The sequence below is a fragment of the Triturus cristatus genome, chromosome 6 (genome assembly GCF_964204655.1).
Source record: "Triturus cristatus chromosome 6, aTriCri1.1, whole genome shotgun sequence".
NCBI classification, from domain to species: Eukaryota; Metazoa; Chordata; class Amphibia; order Caudata; family Salamandridae; genus Triturus; species Triturus cristatus.
The window spans coordinates 1,461,491,867-1,461,513,145 of record NC_140589.1 but is presented as its reverse complement, the minus strand read 5'-3'; positions in this window follow the sequence as shown (position 1 = coordinate 1,461,513,145).

The following is a 21,279-nucleotide window of genomic DNA, read 5'->3' as shown; positions in this document are numbered from 1 at the left end:
TCATGAAGCGATTTATGATGCAAATAAATCCGCACTAATGCACTGGAAACCTACCTCCTGGATAGTCACTGTACTATACTATAATAGCTACAGTTATTTTGCTGTTTTTATCTAATACTTTCTAGCTAAATGAGCTCTGGGTGAACCATTTTTGTTGTTTGTACAAGCATTTACCATGTTCGCATGGACTTTTGGGTTGCTCTTGTTTAATTTGTAAATATGGTTCTGTCATTGGCAGCACAGGAAGGGGCAACGGGTGCTGCAAGCTGCAGTTGCCTCCTGAAGAGGGTCCTGGCACTTATGTTTTATTTTAACAAATTAAGCACTGCAAATGGTAATGGGCTAATGGAGTGCTGCAGGTAACAGTTGATAAATCTAAACAATGGCATTTTTAACAAACTTGTTTGGGGAGGGCCATAATGGAGAGAATAGGAAGGAGAAGACACACAGGGCCTACAAGATAGAAGACATTTTACATTAAAGGTCTGGTGAGCAATATGGTGGGTATTTGGGAAGCAGATAAGGCCAGGGATGCATATTGAAGAGGCTTAATGGAAAAACGCCTTATTTCTTCCTGATGCAGTAAGGACGGGAGAGGAAGCTATTGCATCAACTGGAAGAATAATAAACATACATATTCTTCCACAAAAAAGGAAGAGTCCAGAAACCATTGTTTATACATTAGATATTTGTAGCATGCCTCTTCATCACCCCCCCCCCTTCTCTTTTCAGACTTTAACCATTACACTACCTATACACTAATCCACAAAAGGGGCATGGCCAGCAGCCAATGCTGTCAGATATTAGGATTAAAAATAGGAATATTTCCAAAATGGAAGCAGTTCTCAATCTATCATAAGTGTCAGTGAATGTCACTCAATCCCTACTCCAGTGTTCTGTAGAGTATGGATCCTATGCATTGCATTATGTGACACTGAAGATACTATCTTAACTTAAAAGTGGCAAAGGGCTGAAATTTCACAAGCCTATATGCTCCTCAAGAGTCAGAAAGGAGTTATATCAAATTTAATAATCAAAGGAGTTTTAAGAGAAGGAACTCCCTTAGATGTCCTATCGTGGTAGCATGACAGGCGGAACCTCAGCAGACTCTGGAAGGAGGCAGCATCAGTGGCAGCAACAGGTCAGAACTGAAGGCTCCAGTTACTGAAGAGAGCAAGACTGTGGTGGACAACATGCACGCTCTAAGGAATGCTTTGAACATTGTAAGGCACAGTGGGAAAACAGCCTCAGAGGTTTTATGATGGCGGAAAGCTTATATCAAACATTGGATGATGCAATGCATGCACATATCAGGGGCAAAGTTGGGGAGGTAGTACTGGACAGAGCCTTACTGACAACAGTGGTTCAGAATCAACATACGTTTAAAAATGTTCAACTTGCCTTCTTTTGCCTCAGTCGATAGATAAATGATACAGAAAAATGAAAGAGTCAAGGAGATGGAAAATTGACTGTGTGATCTCAACAGATGGGACAAGGCCATTGCAAACGTACAAATCTCTCAACCTCTTGGCCCTTAATGTAGGAGTTCTCAATGCATGGTCATTGAGATTAAACATCCACATTCCTGTGATCAAAGTGGACTTTGAAGGCACCAGCCCAGTGGGTGCTCGGTAAATCTTCTTTTCTAGGCTACGCCAATAATGAAAGAGTGGAACTTAAAAAGAGAAAATGAAATTTCTTACCAGTGCTGTTTACAAATATCTCCAGGTTTATCATCTATTCCCCTTCTACCTCTTTTTGGGACCTGTCTGCTCAGGCAGCAGATCATGGCATAAATGTCCACTAAGAAACCAGAAACCTTTGAAGGCAGAGCACTTTTTGTTTTGGACTGGATGCATTGGAGGCATGGTTTAGGATGAAACCTTTCTTTGACATATTAGAAGCACCGTAAGCAAGTGTGTCTACAGCAGATAGCACACACAAAACGTAACTGGTGACAAAACTAATTCTGCAGATCTGAGGAACAAGGAGCAAAGTTTTAGAAGATCTCAGACAGTTTAAAATCAGTCTATCAGAGCATGACTAAAGCCAGACATTATATATGACTGGTTTAGTTTTTGGCCTACTGAACATATGCGGTAAAAAAGGTAGAAACAGGGTGGAAAACATGGTCTAACTGCAGGGAGGAGATAAGAATCCAGAATGGTCAAAAAGCTTTTGCCCACTGCTGCATCGGTGGTAAGGCTCAGGGGACTCACATGGAGGGTGAGAAGAGGAAGCTGCTCTAGGAGAGTGTGGGAGAAATAAAGGTGTCAAGGCAGATTTTTATATGCGTTAGATAGCATATTTTATAACAAGCACTGGCAAAGCCAATAGGTTTCACCTTTCCAATATCTATTGGGTTTGTTAATGTTTTTGTAGATATGTTGCACAGCAGCGCAAGCATAGCTTAAATTAAAAAAGACAAACCTGCTATGATGCAGCCAACGTTGACCCCATTATAGTGGTTTTGTCATTTGAGATATGTTGCATAGCACCTCATGCTGCTTTGCAATATGTGTAATAACAGCGTCACCTTCTCAATTTGACATTTTTGCTGCCTGTTGCCCCTAAAGTGATGGCAACAGTTGCAACTTTTGCAGACTTTTGGGGTCCACACATACATAACCTCAGCCAAACCCCTCACCTTTATGATCATCACTCCCCTTTGCTATAGATAACAAAACTACGCCTGTACTTCACTGTTTGAAAGGCACTATAGCTCTGAGGTTAAAGTGATTGTTGCTGTCACTGGCATCCTCAACCGTTCATCCTTCTGAGGATGATAACATGAATATATGGCACAGACAAATGTGACACGTATTGCATGCAATGCTCTTAAAAAGCCTAACTTTGGTAGCAAATGCCACATAAACATTGTACCATGCACACACAAACACCAGTGTCTCCCTACAACAACACACAGGGTCATGAAATATAAAAGTCAAACAGATGGACCTAAAGAAGAAAAAATGTGAACTACAGCATTTGAGCTGCTGCCTTCCTCGGGTACAGAAGGTTTGCTCAATTTATATAATGTACTCATCGTGTGAGGGCAAAGACAGAGTTGAATACCTTACAGTGGCTGCGGTGTTGCAACAAGCATGAGATTTGGCAGATCGGCAATGGCTTCAGGTCCTTATCTATACACAACATTTAGGTAACTATGTAAACAATGCAAGTCACCCATGTGATAGCTAGAGACTCCTCACATGTTGCATATTCTGAGAAATTGTAGTATTGGGATTCCTTCAGTCAGAAGATGTCAGCATCCCCGAGTCCAGTTATGTAGGCGTGAGGCGCTGTGACACTTCTAAAGGTGGCATCAGTGCCCTGCCCTGTTTCACTGGACAGTAGTGTTTGTATTGTTTTGGACTGATTGTCAGCAGAGCATTTAGATGCAAATTAATGGACATTGGGAGCTACTGTAGCAAGGAGAGGTGTGTTGTCTGAGAGGAGGCAAGATGGCGGCCGCTCTGTCGGCATAGTGAACCCTCGCGACTGATCGTCCCCCCCCCCCCCCTTGTCGAGCACCACAGGATGCTATGAAGCGCTATTCTACACTTTAATTTTATACACCAGCCAACTTTATTGAAAAGAGGACAAGACTTCCCCCCCACTTAAGAAAGATCTGCTTTGGGATATGCAACTTGTCCAGTGGTGTGTGGTCCCGCTTACCCGTCTGGCTCTGAGCCTCCCCGAGGCTTCTACCTGCTTCCAGCTGAAACTGAGCGCACCTCAGCTGTCATGCCGCCAAAGAAATCCCGAGGGGCCAAGACACGTATTACAGGAGACTCCTCCAGGTCAGGAAGAGCCCCGGAAGAAAAACAACAAACTGGAGTGCCAGCTGCCTGGGAGGATACGTCAGCTTCCGAAAAGACGTGGGCTGCTGGACCATCAAAGAAAACTACCCACGCTCTTCCTCCCTTCCAGAAAAGGAAAGAGCCCTGGCACCAACATGAGGAGCGGTTGTTGGGAGAGGCTGCCCGTTTGACACACAGAGGTGAGCTTAGACAAACCGGGTAGCTTTGGTTTTGGCTCTGGCTCAATGTGTGCATCTGATTCTACTGCTGGTCTGGAGGTGGCACAAGGGGACATGATTCGAACACTTCAATGCCCTCTGTGCTAGCTTTAGGGGAGACAGGCCTGTCTGGGGGGCAAACGCATCGGGCTCAGATATCACCTGGGAAAAAGTTCCCTGAATCAATAGCTGCTATAAAAATTCTGGAAACGACTAAGATGGACAGGCCGAGCACCAGATGGTGGGTGAAAAGGAGGTTAACCCCACGGACCAGGTTGAGATCGACACTGGTGAACATTTTTTTTCTTTATCAGACCCCTCTAATTCTTCGGGAGATGAGTCATTTCAATTGCCAGAATTATGTTCGGTGTGGGGTCACCAAACGGTCCATGGAGTGAGACTAGCAGCACACAACTGGATGAAGAGGAGCTGGGAAACTCAAATGTGGTGTCTGGCACGGGTACTGTACAGAAAAAGAAACTAATATCTGAACCCGGGGAGCAAAAGGACTCAGCTGCAGTGCACTCATGTGACTACTCTTTTTCCTCCAATCTGGGAACAGATCCAGGGGATATATCGAGACAAGCTGCGTGTAAAACATCGGAGCCTCCGGATGATATCTGTCTCTCAGTTATCTATGAAACCATAATGACGCACAGAAATGAAACCCGCGCAAAAAGTAAAAAAACGCAAGGTGCGTGTCGCAAGCTGCAAAATTTGATACGCCCAAGTAGCTAACTCCTGCTCGGAATTTGTGGAAAGGATAACTGAAGCTGAGAACAGAATCTCTACATTAGAGAATGAGATGATAATACAGAAAGCCACCACTGATACTCTTGTACATCAGAAGAACGACATGGCATGGAAACTTGAGGACATGGAGAATCGTCTCCGTTGTAATAACCTAAGAGTCCTTGGTCTACCGGAGGGCGTGGAAGGATCTGACCCCGGAAATTCATTGTGGAACTTTTTTCAGAAGCTTTTCCTGAGCCCACTCAATGGGCCTGGGATATGGAGGTTCAACTAGCCCACCGGTTCCCTTTTAGACAAAACACTTGTTCAGGACCTGGCTATTCTGCTCCCAGACCCAGATCAATCTTGATTTGTCTAACAAATTTTATGTCTCGACAGGCTCTGTATAATCTGGCACGGCCAGACAGGAAGAGAAGGGGGAAAGGGATTGAGTTTTTTGTTCGGCCAGATTACTGTAATACGACTGTCGAAAAAAGGTGGCAGCTACAACAGCTGATCACTCCATTTCAGACCAAGGAAGCTCAAGTTTTCCTTCTCAACCCTACCAAACTTAAGGTCATATATAAAGATAAAACCCAGTTCTTTACTTCTGAGGCAAAGGCCAAAGAATTCTTAAGGCTATTAAACCTTAAGAAATGTGATCAATGACAAGCAGATTGGGGGTATAGGTAGCACAAGGTGGGGTCTGGTTTTCTTCTTTATAGCTTGTTTCTTTTGAGATCACACAGATAGGGATGGATAATTTTGGGTGGGAGAGGGGGTCGATTGGCTGGTGTCATGAGACTCTCCATCACATTAGACCTATGGGTCTGTTTGCCTCCATTATTGGGGTGGTAGGGGGGGCTTCCGTCTGCAGAGGAAGTGCCGGGGTAGGCTTGGGTGGGCTCTCTGGGAGGAGGGGTGCATCTGAAGAGCTGCAGGGGGGGAAATTGAAAATAAGCCCAGAGATTAAGAAGTTCAAGTAAAAGATATGGATTGTGTTTACACAAATGCTGTGTTCAATTTGATTTGGGAGAGATCACAGTTTGAGCAATTTGATATAGGCTGATGTCGACTAGATTGGGTATCTGCTCGATTAATGTATGTGGCCTCAATATTAGGGCTAAACGGCAAAGAGTTGCTCAGGAAATAAGAGGAATGCGACTGGATTTGGTGTGCCTTCAAGAGACCCACATACCCTGAGGGAAACATAGGGCGATATGCAAGCTAGGGTACACATTGCTAGCTTGCACAAAGCAAGGCTCTACTATAAGAGGTGTGGCCATGCTTGCCAAATCAAACATACAGTCCCCTGGCAGAGCTCTTGTTGATAAATATGGCCGATGGGCGATAGTTGAATGTATGGCCTGCAATAGTAAATGTGTAATATGTTCCATCTATGGATCTAATACCGATGAAGCACAGATACTAGACTTTCATAACATAGAGCTGGCCTCCTGGCCCACGCCGCTGATATTGTGTGGGGATTTCAACATCCAGTTGGAAGATGTTACTGTGCAAGCTGGCAGGGATATATGTATTGGTCAGAAACCCAAGGTTTTCAAGGCCCTGCAGCAGCTCCTGTACGATCATTGTTTAGCTGTAATTGTAATTGTAATTGTAATGGTATTTGTAGAGCGCGATTGCTGCCCGAGGGCGTCCAAGCGCTAAGCTGACCAGAAAGTGACGGAGGAGGTGCTATGGTACAGTGGGTTTGTCAAACAGCCATGTTTTTAAGTTTTTGCGGAATGATAGAAGATTTGAGTTGGACCGGAGTGAGAGGGGAAGGTCGTTCCAGAGCCTGGCGGTATTCAGCGAGAACATTCTTCCCCCTGCTCTGGCTCGCTTTACTCTGGGAATGACGGCAAGAAAGGCCTCCTTTGATCGTAGGTTCCTGTTGGGATGATAGGGGGTGACAAGATTTCTGTTGATCGCTGGGCTTGTGTTCCAGAAGGTGCGGTGCGCCAGGCACAGTGCTTTGAAGGCTATCCTCTGCCTCACTGGCAGCCAGTGGAGAATTTTTAGAGCAGGTTTAGCAGACTGAGTGCGCGGGATTTCTAGCAAGGAACGAGCTGCACAGTTTTGAACAACCTGCAGTTTTCGAAGTGTAAACTCAGGTGCCCCCATGTATAGGGCATTGTTCGAGTCAAGGCGAGACTGGATTAGCCCTTGGACCGCAACCTTTTTGGCTTCTAGTGGCAGCAGCGGAAGAACCTTCCTCAAGGTTCTTAGAAGGCCAAAGCATGTGGCAGATAGTTTTGTGGCCTGGGTGGAGAAGGAGAGTTTGCTGTCCAACCACACTCCCAGGCTCTTCACGCTTTCCTTTGGGGTGGGGGGGGGACCCAGTGCATTAGGCCACAGGGAGGTGAATGGGACTGGAGAAGGTGGGCCTAGGAGCATGAGCTCCGTCTTATCTCCATTTAATTTAAGGGAGGAGTTGGTCATCCAACCCTTTATGTCCTCTAGGCAGTGTAGCAGATCGGCAGGGGAGCACTTGCTGTTCTCGGTGGCCAGCGAGACCACCAGCTGGGTGTCGTCGGCGTATGACACGATTTTGATGCCATGCGGTTCGACGACACTTGCCAGCGGCCTCATGTAGACGTTAAACAGCACAGGGCTCAGGGAAGAGCCCTGTGGTACTCCGCAGCTCAGGGGTTTGCTTGAGGATACTGTTACACCGTCGAAGATCTGAAACGACCTCCCAGACAGAAAGGATTCCAGCCACCTTAAAGCGTCACCTGAAACTCCGATGTTATGGAGACGGTCCAGCAAGGTGGAGTAGCTGACCGTATCGAATGCGGCACTTAGATCAAGGAGGATCACTGCCACTGATCCTCCTTGGTCCAGAATCCTTCTAGTATCTTCGGTGACTGCTAATAAGGCGGTTTCTGTCCCGTGTTGTGGTCTAAAACCTGTCTGGGATATGTGTAACAGCGAGTGATCCTCCAGGAACTGCACCAGCTGTGCATTTATGTGCTTCTCTAGCACCTTGCTCGTCCAAGGAAGGAGTGAGATGGGACGGTAACTTGACAGATCGTTTGGGTCTAGGCTAGGTTTCTTTAGCAGTGCCCGTACCATGGCCTGCTTCCAGGCTGTAGGGACAGAGCATGCAGAGATGGACGAGTTCAAGAGATCCAAGATTACAGGCAGGGTGGCTTTGCTTGCCTGCATCAGGATGTCTGGAGGGGCAGGGTCACGGGGAGATCCCGACTTGACCGCACGGGCCACTTTGCCTAAAGTGTCGAGGTCGAGGGGGAGAAAGTGCTCGAGCGACGGCTGGCCTGGACGGGGAGGTGGTCTGAGGCGAGGTGGTTTGAACGCTTCCGGGGGGGGTGGCTGCAGGTGGAAAGGTGGAATAGATTTTTAAAACTTTGTTATGGAAAAAATCTGCAAGCTCGTTGCATTGCTTCTGGGATTTGATAGGGGGGGGAGCCGTGGTGGCGCTAGAGCATTGTTTTATGATTTGGAAGATTTCCTTGGGTTTGGACTTCGCTTCCATTATTTTCTCTGAGAAATAGGTAGCCTGGGCTGCTCTAATCCCTTCTTTATATACCTTGATGGCCTCTTTATAAGAGGTCTTCTTTTCTAGGAGGAAATCTAGGCGCCAGGCTCTCTCTCTTTGTCTGCAAGTGCGTTTAAGCTGTTTTAGAGAGTCAGAAAACCAGGGGGCAGATTTATGAAGTCTCTTAGAGGAGGATTTACGCATCGGGAGGGTGGAGTCTAATGAGCGGGTGATCCAGTCTCTATAGATGTCATTTCCCACATTAGGATCCGAGCAGAGTGAGGGGCAAGTGGAATCCAGTTGGTGCAACCAGGATTCCAACGGGAGTTTTGACCAGTTCCTCCTGATGGTCACTTGAGGGGGTGCTTGGGGATTTTTATGAGTGGCCCACGAGAAAGGGACCAGAAAGTGGTCTGACCACGGAAGGGGAATGGGTTGATCAACCGTTAGGTCCAGGCAGTTGCTGAAAATGGGGTCTAGCAAATTGCCTTTTCCATGGGTCGGAGCCGCCACCAGCTGGGTGAGTTGGAGGGCCTCCAGATCTTCTCGTAAGTCCTGTGCGATGTGATCAGCAGGGGAATTAAAATGAAGATTGAGGTCCCCCAAAATCGTGTGGTTGGCTGATGTGAGGGTTCTTTCCGCAATGATTCCTGGCAGGGACCTGTGGAACAGTTTTGCAGGTTCCGGGGGGCGATAAATCAGGGTGCCTGAGAAGGAGTTGTTTGCATCGAACTCTAAGCAGAAAGCTGCGCTTTCACAATCAGGGATAGTGTCTGCCGAGAAACGGCATTGGTACTGGTTTTTCAGAATGATCGCCAGACCTCCGCCTCTGCCGACCGGTCTATCCACTCTGAGAATGTGATAACCTACGGGTAGTGCTCGCACCACGTCTGGATCGGAGTGGACAGTGAGCCATGTTTCTGTCAGGAAGATTGCGTCAGGCTTTTTCTCCTCGAGCAACATGGCAATCTCCGTATGGTGTTTCGGCAGAGAGCGGCAGTTTAATGCAAACATATGGAATACTTGTGCCTTGGCCGACGGAGTTTTGCGGAAGAGGTGCTTGCATCCCTGACATGAGCCGGGTAGTTCGGTGGGGGCATATATAAGAGGGCATTGGGGAGTACAATTCCTACCTATTTTGTGTAGGGCCGCAGAGCTATAAGTCCTGCTCTGGGCGAGGAAGGGGCCAGGGGTTGTGGCCCTGGGTCCCGGCTGGTCGCGGACGGGCGCAGACGGGCTTGCCTTAGGCGCGCCTTCGGCGCGCAGACGGCGCTCCCGCTGCGCTCGTCCGCTGCGCTTCCTGTAGATGCACATTTGTAGGGCGAGGGGGCGTGGCCTCTAGTGGGCGTGTCCTGCGAGCGCGCCTGCTCTAATGGCGGCCGCTTTGTTGTTGTAAGTAGCGCTACAGCGTATGCACCGCTGAGTGCTTCAGGGGGTATTTGGCAATTCAATTTTTGTTTAAAAGCACAGATTTAACAAGTGACACCACACAAAGGTTTAAAACTTGGATTAGCCAAGTGTTCTTCGTTCAGTACCTCCAGCTCCCGGCTTCCGCCTCAGGACTGGGTCAGCTGATCGGTCGTTGCGCTGTGGAGCAGCGTTTATATAGTCAAGGGGGCGTGGCCTCTAGTGGGCGTGTCCGGCGAGCGCGCCTGCTCTAATGGCGGCCGCTTTGTTGTTGTAAGTAGCGCTACAGCGTATGCACCGCTGAGTGCTTCAGGGGGTATTTGGCAATTCAATTTTTGTTTAAAAGCACAGATTTAACAAGTGACACCACACAAAGGTTTAAAACTTGGATTAGCCAAGTGTTCTTCGTTCAGTACCTCCAGCTCCCGGCTTCCGCCTCAGGACTGGGTCAGCTGATCGGTCGTTGCGCTGTGGAGCAGCGTTTATATAGTCAAGGGGGCGTGGCCTCTAGTGGGCGTGTCCGGCGAGCGCGCCTGCTCTAATGGCGGCCGCTTTGTTGTTGTAAGTAGCGCTACAGCGTATGCACCGCTGAGTGCTTCAGGGGGTATTTGGCAATTCAATTTTTGTTTAAAAGCACAGATTTAACAAGTGACACCACACAAAGGTTTAAAACTTGGATTAGCCAAGTGTTCTTCGTTCAGTACCTCCAGCTCCCGGCTTCCGCCTCAGGACTGGGTCAGCTGATGCTTGGGTCAAATTAAAACATCCAGATCCCGGTTACACACACTACTAATGCCTGCATCAAAAGCTTGCCAGATTAGATTATTTTTTGTACCTAAAACACACTTAGTGGATGCGCATATACTGGTCTTCCCCAGAGTCACATCGGATCATAATCCTTTACTGCTGAAACTCGTAATGCGAGGCCTGTGCAACCCTACGGGTCCTTTTCATTTGAAAGGAAGCTATTGCTCAATGAATTGTTTGTCTGCCACATCCGTCAGTGGCTGAACCAATTTCTCACTGTCAACCGGAATTCTGCTACTTATATCATAGTCTGGGATGCTTTAAAAGCAGGGCTCTGGGGGAAATCCTCAGTTTTGGTCTACACACTAAGAGATAGCAAAGGCAACTAATTCAAGGCTTACACGAGGATCTCCAGAAGGCAGAGCATAGCCTCATTCAAGCTCTACAAGGAAATCTAGATATAACCCAGGCGCAAACTGAAGATGCCCGTTGTAAGGCGAGGATAAATGTGCATTGGACTAAGGATAATGCTAATAAGTATCATCTTTTTTAAAGGGAATGCTATGAATTTGGGGTGGCAACTGGTAGATGCTTGGCGAAGAAGATTAGGTGTAAGGAGGCCAAGTGCACAATTGCTGCTATTGAAGACCCAACTGGGAGACTAGTCGAAACACCAGCCGAGATTCAAGAAGTTTTTAGGGCCTTTTATGAAGGTCTATACACTGAGGGCCAGAGTGGCCATGAGAGACGTGAGTCTTACTTTAAGGATCCGTATAGAAAGATCCTGAGTCTAGTGGACTGGGGGTTTCGGGAGGAGCCCATAACGTCAGAAGAGCTTGTGGAGGCTGTTAGCTCTTTTACAGTGGGTAAGGCTACCGGCCCCGAAAAGTTCCCTTCAGAATATTACAAAACCTTTATACCAGAGTTAAAATTAGATATGCTTACAACTTTTCTGGGGGCACAAAAAAAGTATGCTCCAGCATCTTGGTATTTAGCTAATATAATCATTTAAAAAAAAAAAGACAAGTCTCCTATATTACCTGGGTCATATCGACCGATTTTGCTTTTAAATTGCGATGGAAAAATGTATGCAAAAATCCTGGCCACGCGACTATCGAGAGTTATCACTCTTTAGTGTCTGCCCGCCAATATGGTTTTATCCCAGGAAGAGGCATGGTCAATCCCATCAGCAGGGTAGTTACCCTGCTGGATTCGGCTAATGTTCACCAAGCCCCATTTGGAGTGGTGCTACTCTATGCTGAAAAAGCATTTGACCGGGTCTCCTGGGAATTCCTAAGGACAACTATGCACTGGCAAGGCTTTGGACCCGGCTTTATTAGTGCCACCAGAGCCATGTACAAATCCTCCTATGGCTCAAATATGTGCACTTAGGCTTGAATCTAACGTAGTGCCGAAATCAAGAATGACTTGACAAGGTTGCCCATGTTCTCCTTTACTATTTTCTCTCTATATTAATCCCTTTTTTAATTTTTTGCAAAACAGCTTAAGTATTAAACCGGTGCAACTTGGACAGAAGCAGTTTAAAGTCCTAGCTTATGCTGATGATATAGCCGTCGTCTCCCCTGACCAAGCCTTAGCATTATCTGAGATTGAACGGCTAGCAATCCTATTTGGGCAAGATTCCGGCTATAAATTAAATACAGTTAAGACCCAAATTATATGTACTAAACAAGCTTCTTTCAATGATTCCAGGGTTACAGAAGAGGCAATTTACCTTGGTGTTCGAGTGAATGCATGCTTGGATATAATGGTAGTTGCCAATTGAGATCCTATGCTGCGGAACATTAAAAGTGAGTTAGATAGAATGGAAGGTCTGCATCTCTCCATGGTTGGAAGATGCAATGTTTTAAAAAGGAACATACTGCCTAAGGTTCTTAATTACTTTAGATCTGTACTTTTGGAGCTTAGGAGGAATCAACTCCAGAAATTGCAGTCTATCTGTAGCAGCTTTATTTGGGCACAGGGTAAACCCCGCCGAGAAATGAAATAAATGAATTTACCTCGATCTCGTGGGGGCTGGGCGGTACCTAATTTTACACTGTACTACTGGGCCTGTCTCCTTAAGCACATGCAAATCTTACTCGTGGGTGAAGGGGAAACCGAGACAGCTGAGGCTCTGCATATCTTAATGTTGCTGGGTCTAGAGGCCAAGAGGGGCTTTTTCCAACTCCTAGAACCTAGCTATTATAAGAAAACCCGCTTTAAGGTCGTTCAAGCTGCGGCTCTGGTGGCCCGGACCGCAAATATTCAATTAATATGCAGTACCACTGTTGAATAGTGTGCCCGCCATGCCAAAACCAGCATTGGAATAATTTTGGAACCCTCCCCGGTGACTTGAACAGCACTAGCGGCTCATGGTAAGGCTGTGAAAAGCCACCCGCGAGTCCAAGCGGACGCAGCAGAATGAGGTGTGGAACTGAGACACGGACACACCAACTAATCGAGCCCGCGGTCGCACTCGAGGGGCAGGCTGAGTTCGCTGTACACCTGCAGCTCCACGATCAACGGGAGGGGCCTGCGGACTGTGTCGCCTAGGGGGAGCTGGACGAGGCTTTGTGCTGCAGGACAAGGTTAGAGGGAACGCCTCGCAGCCCGGGTGGGAACGTAAAAAAAAAAGCAGCAGTGCGGTGGGGACAGCACCCTCCCCCGGGCTAAAGGAGCGAGACCTGCGGTGGGACTGACGTGGCCCCCTCGCCCCATCAGATAATCGGTGGATGTAACAAAGAGACCCCCCACCATGAAGTAATGGAGCTGCTACTACATGTGGGCCCAAACTGCGTAGGACAGTAGTATTTATAGTGCCCCCTCAGGGCTAGTTGATTAAATGAAGAGGCAGTGGTTAGAACCCCCCTGACCCCTGGGGCAAGGCGGAACACAGTGGGAGGTGGAGCCGGTGCACCAACTCGATGCTGGGCTGGGGACTGTGGGCTGAAGTTTGTCGTCCAGGTCCCGATCTTCCTCACCATTATCTAAACTTGATTGAACTCGCAGATAGACTATAGAGCAAAGACGATATGCACTGCGTCCTTCCGAAGAGTCCTTACTTCACCCCCCACCGTGGGTTGTTGAAACCTTCGGACCAACATGGGACATCAAAAACAGTCGAGACAATCCCGCTATCGCGGCCTGACAGACGGTAATGGGCACAGAACTCTTGAGGACGAGAAAGGTGTTTTACTCTTCTTTTCTTTTTATCCTTATGGTAATATGGTAATATGACTTCTTAAGTGCTACAGAACCTAGCAAAAGGTCCCCACTCCCGTACACTTCCACTGGCTAGAGGTTACCCCTCTTGTCAGCGGGCATTGTGGGAGGGTGGGATGGTGCAAACCCCCTAGCAGCACCTCCCCTAGCAACACCCTTTTTTGGTATTAGCACATTTAGTTAGGATGAATGTATGTAAGAAGTTAAGTTTTTCGTTTCTATTGCTAGATTGGGAATGGGTGGGAAATGCATACCCGACAAGTTGGGGACGTGGGAGGGGGAGGGAAGAGGGAAACAGTCACAGCAATCAAGTACTCCTCAATAGAGTTTCAGGTCAGAGTATGCTTTTCAAATCGCATAGGGAGATAAAAATGTTATATACATATTCACTAACATTATGGAATAATGAGTAATACAAGGACATCGGTCAAAATTCATTGCATTTCCTGGACTGTACGGGGGTTAAACAACCTGCGTAAAAGGCGGTCCATTCTAGCATATCTGGATAGACACCAAATTCAAATAGTACTGCTACAGGAGATCCATTTTGTCCCAACTATGCAGCCAAGCTTTGCTGCCCGCTGGGCATCACACTGCTAATTTTCATCATATTCCACATATGCACAGGGGTGGTAATACTCATAAAAAAAAACACCATTTGTCCCCGGGAGATGACTAATGGACCAACAAGGACGATACCACATGGTATGGGGCCGTTTGGGTCCAGACGTAGTTGCCATTGCTAACTGTTATGGTGCTAATGTAGACGACTCCCGTTTTTTCACCACGTTCTGGGGAAAAGAACTACTCTATATAGGAACAGCATATGTCATCTGGGGAGGGGACTTTAATATAGTAGTCTGGCCCACCATGGACAGATCACATCCGGCAGCGCAACATTACACGGTTGCACAGGGTCAATTAGCTGGAATTATTACTGACAATTACCTTCTCGATGCGTGGAGATATCTGCATCCCACTGAGAGAGAAGGGACACACCACTCAGCCGTACACTCAACATGGTCAAGAATTGACTACTGCTTGATCACAAGTGGAATGGGACACTGGGTAGAACAGGCCGAACACCTAGCGAGGACACTTCTGACCATTCCCTAGTGAAAATGACACTCTCCATTCCAGGATGCGAGCCACCATACAACAAGTGGCGACTAAGCCCAACGATACTATTAGACCCCGTCTTCAGAAAAGAAATAGGACAAGAGATACAAGACTTTTTCGAGCACAATATTGACTCTGTCCCCAAAATCACCACATTGTGGAAGGCGTACAAAGTCACCATACAAGGGCTCTGTATTACAAAAGGAGGCCACAAATTAAGAGATATCCGCACACAACTTAACAAGCTAAAGAGGGATATAAAAGAACTAGAACAAAAGGCGAGTGAGCCAAACATGGGGGGACACACGAAAGCTAATCTATGAGACAATTAACAGAGTACAAAGACACAGCTGACAGGGAGTCCAAATTTAAAAGTAAATACCACAGAGCGAGAACCTACAGAGAAGGTGACTGTCCAGGGAAGGTTATTGCTGACTACATTAGGCAATCTAGGTTCTCCAACTTTGTTACAGAACTGTATGACCCTGAGAGAAACATCAGCAGGGACGCCACCGACTTAATAAATATATTCACAACATAATACTCTGCCCTGTACACCTCACAGAGGACGCAGCCCCTTGAACTCCCACAATACCGCGAAGATACAGCACTAGCCTGGCTGGGGCACTCCCAAAGATAATTCCTTGCAGCCGACTTGGAAGAGGGCGAAATCACGGCAGCCATTATGCAAATGAGCTCAGGGCGATCCCCCGGATCACATGGGCTACCTGTAGAATTTTAGAAGACATATGTTACGCAATTTGCCCCCATGCTAAAGAAGGTGTTTGAGGAAGCGTATGAAGACAGGATACTCCCATTGACAATGAGGGAGGCTATTATCACCTTGCTGCTTAAGCCGGGTAAACCAGCTGAATATTGTGAGTCATACAGACCGCTCTCGTTGATAAACGGCAATACTAAAATCCTCGCTAAGGCCCTATCAAATAGACTAAATCTACTGATGGACAGACTGGTTCTACCTGATCAGGCCGGGTTTATCCCAGGCAGAGCGACATCGCATAACCTTAGAACACTGTTTTCGGTTCTGCAGGATATAGACCCAGACACCGCTGCGATGGCGCCATTACTTGACGCCACCAAAGCATTTGATTCTGTGGAATGGGACTTCCTCAGCGGAATACTGCGACACCTGGGAATGCCCCCCGGTTTCCTGAGGTGGATAGAGCTCCTATATCGAAAACCCCAGGCCATAGTCCTCCTAAATGGGTCTCGCTTGCCCCCATTTGAACTTATAAAAGGTACGAGGCAAGGATGCCTACTATTCCCAATATTATTTGCACTAGTAATTGAACCATTAGCTGCAAAACTAAGACAGCAACATAAAGAACGGGCATTAGCATACCCCACCAGGCACATCCTAATAACATTATATGCAGTTGACATTACTCTATATTTAAAAGACGCGCAGGAAAACCTGAATCTCTTGTTGCGAGAAATCACCAAGTTCGGGGAGTACTCTGGATTACACATAAACTGGAAAAAATCAAGTATATTTCCCTCACAGACAAAATCACACCCTACTCCCTTGACTATGCACTGGAATGGAGCAAGACGGAAGTTAAATACCTTGGGATAAGAGTGAATTGATATGCATCAACTATGGCAAAGCCCTAGACACTATAACAGACTCTGTATCTCGCTGGATCGCGATGCCGCTGTCAATGGCGGGACGGATTACATGAATAAAAATGGTCATACTTCCCAAAATGATCTACCTATTCACAAACATCCCATACAAACCAGGTAGGGTTTTTTTCAAGGACCTGTGAAAGCAAATAATCCGGATAGCATGGGGAGGCAAACAACCTTGACTCAAGTGGGAGGTACTTGTACTCCCATACTCTCAAGGAGGATTTGAGATACCAGACCTCGAACTGTATTACCACTGTGCACAGGCACACTATGCGGTGTATTGGTTACACCCACCCCCTTTCATGCCACACTTAGCGGTAGAGATGGGATACATGGACCCAATCCCCTTGTCAGGATTTAGTTCCACAAAGCCAAAAAAGCGAGAGGCAGCTCCTTCGATGGTACCATTCACCAGTACTGCATCGAAGAGAATAGCGAATAGACTAGAAGTGCCTATGCTGTACTCCCCTCGCCTACTACTTGAGTACCACCCCAACCTGCAGGTTACCTATGAGAAGACATGTAGGCAGGTCCTAGGCAGAGTTCAGAGGAAAACATAGGGAGATCTCTATGAAAACGGGGAGTTTTTAACAAAGGAACAGTTCTTTCGGAACAAAATTCCCACAACGATGGACCTATTCATGTTTGTTAGAACCAGACAAAGGGGTCCATTATGATGTAGGGCGGATCGCCACCGCCCGCATGGCTGTGGCAATCCGCCCTACATCATACCCCGCCCGCCACCCATTTCCCCACCATATTAGTATGGAGGGGGGACCCCGGCGGATGGAAAGACCGTCTGCCGGTTTTCCCCCAGTCGACCAGTCGACCGAGCAGAAAAGGAGCTGGATATGGTGGCGGTGTCTGCTAGGCACCGGCATCCATATTAGCATGGGCAGCGGTGCAGGGCTTTCCATGGCAGAGACCCCGCCATGGAAAGCAATGTGGATTTTGCTTTCGGGGGCCCGTTGAGGGCCCCCAGGGTATTGGGGGGTGCGGGGTGCACATGGGGGTACCTATGGTATCCCCCTACATTATCATGGACAAGGTGGTAGGCACCGCGCGGTGCCTGTCACCTTGTGTATGACAATGCACAACGTGCATTCCCAGCATTGTGGTGGGCGGTGCTGTGAGCACCGCCCGGCACAATGCTGGGAATAGAGGATGCCACCGCCACGGTGGCGGTGGCATCCTAATTGCCGGTGCGGGACCGCCGCACCACTGGCGGCCGGTCCATGCATCGCTAGGGTGGTGGGCGAACTCCAGTCCGCCCGCCATCCTAATAGACCCCAAAGTGACCGGGTCATCACACCGGATTTCCCACAAGAGTCCCAGATTTTAACACCACTACACAATATACTCCAAACAGAACCACCTCAGCATGTGACGTCGCGCATATACCGCCAACATACAAAATGCTATTACCGCACCTCAGATACCATCCCGAAAAGCTTGGGAGATAGAACTGGGCACGTCAATACCAGACAAGCAATGGGATTATTGTTGTAAACAAACAGGATATATCCCAGCTAATCGTATGTTAAAATTGATACATTACAAGTTCCTTCACGGAATATATAATACACCTGCTAGGCTATATAAGCTCCACTTAAGAGATGATGACAGGTGCACACGATGCAGGTGGGAAGGAGCGGGATTCTTACACCTGGCTTGGGAATGCCCGACCATCAACGAATACTGGCAACAGGTGTTTGCAGCTATGGAACAAATGGTGGGCCCTTCAGGTTACCCCGATTACAGCTATACTGGGATACTAAGATGGGGTCGAAACTATACATAAGAAGTTTCTAGCATTGGGGTTATTGATAGCAAAATGCAAAATCGCTTGCAGGTGGGGTAGAGGCAGAGCCCCTAAATTTAAAGATTGGTTTTTGGACATGAGAACAGGGCAGGAACAAGCTCTTACTTATGCAGAATTACTTCCACCCTCGTCGAGGCCTAAAGACATATGGGAACCCCTCAAAACCTACATTCTCTCTACTTCAGATACTACACCAAACACGAGAGAGAGGCGTGAGGCGGAAGGACAACAAGAGATACAGCAAAATGTACAGACAAGTCAAAACATTACAGGGTCACAGTAGTGATCAAGTCACGATTAGACCCAGCAGTAGCACATAGTGTAGATGCATTGTGATGCTAGACCACGACATAGGCAGTCTCACTGTGATATATGGCGCCTGTAAACTACATATAAAATGCAGACCTCAGGATATGATTAACATGTAGGGTTTCTTTTTTTTTTCCGGCGATAAAAATTGTAACATAACTATGCCAACATGTACTGAATGTAACAAACAATGCTAAGACTGTAAAGTATAATTCTTTCCATTTGTTATACCATTTAACGCTGATGTTATGTATAAGCTGTATTGATTATATGAAAATGCTTAATGAATAAAAAATGTAAAAAAAAAAAAAAGCTGCTTGTAAGGTATGGCTGCAGGTTCGGAGACGTTTACAGATTAGTAGGATCTGCCACTATACAACGACTTCAGCGTTCTCATTATTACCATTTATCTTTTGGGATACCACTACGGTCAGATAGAGACGACAGGGTATAGTAACCTTGGGGAACCTTGTTGATAGTACTGGTGTCCAGTCTTACTCGTGCCTGGCTGTGGAATACGCTTTGCCTAAAACACATTTTTTTAAGTACTTGCAGATCCGGGAATATCTGCAGAAGAAATTAAATCTAGAACAGTTAGCCCCAAAAAATTATCTTATAGAGGCAGTTAGTGGGCACAGGAGGATTGGTGTCTTATATCAAGCTCTTATTGAAATACAGCAGGATGATCTGGAGATGCAGAAACATCAATGGAATGCTGGACTGGCTCAGGGAGGTGACATCTTACAGGACTCCATTGCTCTGGGTGAGAAGATTTTGATATCCTCCAGTCTTAAATTACAGCATCATAAGACCATTTTCAATTTATATTATACCCCTGCTAATATCTCTCAATGGGGCGGGTCAAATAATAATAAATGTGCACGATGCAGGGTGGATCAGGGAGACAGTCTCCATATGTTCTATGCATGCCCAAAGTTGAGACAATTGATTGCTGGGATGGAGACCTTCCTGACAGGAATAATCGGGGCACAAAACACAATTACACCAATGGTCATACTATTGGGAGTCCTGGAAGACTCTATGACTAACCGCGAGATATGTCAATCCAGCCATCTAATCTTTATAGCAGTAGCAGTGGATCAGTTATGCATAACTTCGCTTTGGCGGCATAAAGGACCACCGTCATTTGAAATGTGGAGAGGAAGGCTATATGCCATATGCAACTTAGAGCATAGTCTGTATGCTCTTCAGGGGTCTCCAAAACGCAGACTTGGTATAAAGATATGGGAAGCAATGGTTGAACAGATGGTACTCACCACGGTATGACTCTCTCTTCGGGTCTTATTTCTCTATTCTCCCTCTTATTGCATGTATTGATATTCATGTTTTATTTAAATTGATATTATGAATTAGATGATAAATGAATTATAGGCAATAGGGATTGTACACAATTCTGATGTATTCCTCTCTCTGTATTACCGGTTGCTTTAATTCTAAAAGACTCTATTTTGTATTTTCATGTTATTTATTGGCGTATCAAAAATAAATAAAAAAAGAAAAAGGGAGTTACTGTAGCAAAATGTTAACACAAATTAATATCAGAAAGAATGCATGGTTCTTGGACAGCTCTTAACATACCAGACACACATGCCAGTCAGTGCACAGCGCTGCAAGGCCATGCCAATGTCAGGTGTGTGCTATAGAAATACGAGTAACATGAGATGACATCACATAACAAAACCAGTGCCGTAGCTACTGACAAGTCTCTCATTGACAAACCTGACCCCTACCATCATTCAAAGCAGCACTTCTTCAAAAACTGTCTGTTGATTTGAAATCACTGTGGAGTGGGTACCAGCTCGGGACTCACCTCTGTCTGGTGTGTGTGTGCAGGGCAGTTGGTGTTAGTAGGCGGCACTGAGTGCGTCCGAGGCCCGGGCTGTTCTTGGGGGCTGCTCTGGGCGCGGTGGCTGTCGGCTGAGCTGATTTTACCTTTGGGGACTCAGTGTGTCTCTTTGCTGCGGATCCTGGGCTCAGGTCCCTGTCTGACTGGAAGCTGGGGGGCTGAGGCACAGGATGGGCTGCACAGGGATCGCTGAGGATAAAGCAGCCGCCGAGCATCCAAGATGATAAGAATCTGTGGGAGGAGCAGCACAGGAGGTCAAGCTGCTGCACCAGGGTAAGAGGTCCAGGGGGAAAGAGGGGACAAGTAGGGATGCTACTAGGCATGGGCTCGGGAGAGCGACACAAATAACATGCAGTCGGCAAGCACTCTTGAGCACAAAGAAAAAAGTAGTACCATAAAAGGTGGAGGAAACGTTCAAAAGAAGTACTTGGTCCAAGCTCCACTGATAAGAAAACACACAAAGAGAAAGACGAACATAAGAGGAAATAGCATTCTGCATCCAATAGAAAACTAGGAAAACAGAGTGACAAGTAAATGAACAGATGGTAAGTAAGGGCAGGCTGTAAGCCCCTTTTGAGATTTTTTTAATACTAAACAGGCAAAACCTAAACAGAGTCTATTTGTAATGACCTGGGGCTTTAAAGGAACCACAGAGCAACAGAATGTGGTATGCAAACTTTAATTATACAACTCTACTAAATTTGAGTCAATCATTCCAAAAATACTGGTTTCTGGCAAATTATTTAGATGGAATGTAAATGGCTGTTTGGGGTTTGGTAAGTGGCTGACTGTCTTCTTGTAAATGTCTTTATAGAAGCCAGATATTATGGGTCCTCAGAAGCTACATAGCAAATGTACCCTATAGGAACTTTACA